We start from the raw sequence: 1913 nt of genomic DNA on the forward strand, positions 1-1913 counted from the left end.
ATACGATATTCAGGACGTGTTACATTCCCGTCTGGCCTCCTATATATAGGGAAAGGGCTTCTTCCTTTTATCCACGATGTCTTTTGGGAATTGTTCATTCACATAATACGGAGTACTTGACAATGTCTTCCACTCTTTTCTGACAAGTTTTTTTCTTATATAGTGTGAATTTGACAACAATGTTGCGACATCTTCAATCATGCTTAGCTCCCATTCGATGAACTCTCTCGAAGTTTTTTTAAAGAAGTCCCAATAGTTTAACCTCGGTAGTGTCACTGGTTTCGGTCGGGGCCTCAGGAATATTAGAAAACACGACGTTGTTGCGCTAACCTCGGTAGTGTCACTGGTTTCGGTCGGGGCCTCAGGGATATTAGAAAACACGAGGTTGTTGCGCTAACCTCGGTAGTGTCACTGGTTTCGGTCGGGGCCACAGGGATATTAGAAAACACGAGGTTGTTGTGCTAACCCAGGTAGTGTCACTGGTTTCGGTCGGGGCCTCAGGGATATTAGAAAACACGAGGTTGTTGCGCATAGACTGCGACTGTAAATATGACTACTGTAAACATTTTTAGTTCCTCCTTTTGTTTTTCAAGTGTTGATAATTTTATACTTGTCTTTATCAGAGCAAAATCTACGCTTTCAGTTTTCTCCTCAATTGATGTTAGCCTTTCGCTAGTTTTTTTATCAATGTCATGCAAATAGCTCCATATTTTTTTTAACAATGAGATACTTTAAACGTGAGCTAACTTTAAGTAATATTTAAGATATTGGCAAAAATAAGTGTGGCGATAATGTATAAATATCTTTTTGCCTTAGAACACGACTTCTTAATAGCAAAACATGACTGGTAGTATACTAATATTGAACATTTTGTAGATACAGAAATGCCTGAATTTATTAACAGACTGTATTTTTCCATGTGAGGGTATACGGACTGTTAGACTGTCATATGATCTTACGGTTTCGGGACCATCTATATTGTACTAGAGTGGATACCATATGACAGTTAAAGATCAAAAGATGGTGTGTAGGTTAATCAAATATATTAGGAGAGAGTTTGGCAAATTAGATCGCAAGCAAACAAATGACTTGGTTTGAATGGTTTTGTTCTTGAGACGTCATGAAATGTACATCACGCACCGGCACCGTTGTTAATGCTAGTATATGGCTTATCGACTTTCGGTTAAATATCTTAACCAAACATTTATCATAGACTTTTTTCAACGTAATCTTTCGCCCCCACACTGATGCCTTATTTTTGCATAGAAGCCTATCAAATTAACTAAGCTGTCTGGAGTAGGAAGTTAACTGCCCCAATATTTTCTGTATATTTATAAAAAGTAGTATATTTCTTGAAAACCAACAGTCCTATTTTCCTATTTTTAAATGATATACTATGTTTTAGGATACTGCAGATTTTCAACAAATGAATCGATTCTCCACGTTCGGTTTCTTCTCTTGGAAAAAAAATACATTTCTGGATTTTAATCCCTACACTCAGCCTATTTGAAATGACAATAATGGTAACATATAACTGACGCAATAACAATCCTGTTTGCTATTTATCTCTTGGTGATTATTCATTTCATTCAATGTCAAAATTAAATTGAGTTTATGTTTTTATATACCATGTGTGAATTATGTTACACTAAAAATTACATCAACAATGCAGCTTACGAAGTGATATTAATTTATTTTATTAGACAGCAAAACATATTTTGATGCCGTAAAATATATATGTACTTGACAACTACTTCACATTCAGATAAGACAGACAGACAGAACTGCAATCTGTAGACATTTCTGTCAAAAATATTAATATATAAAAATGTTAATGTATACAAACAAAATAAGTGTAAATATATGTTCGTTAGAAATGGTTTTACATGAACCAGAATTTATTATAGAGGGCG

This window comes from Mercenaria mercenaria, chromosome 5 (genome assembly GCF_021730395.1).
Source record: "Mercenaria mercenaria strain notata chromosome 5, MADL_Memer_1, whole genome shotgun sequence".
Classification (NCBI taxonomy): Eukaryota; Metazoa; Mollusca; class Bivalvia; order Venerida; family Veneridae; genus Mercenaria; species Mercenaria mercenaria.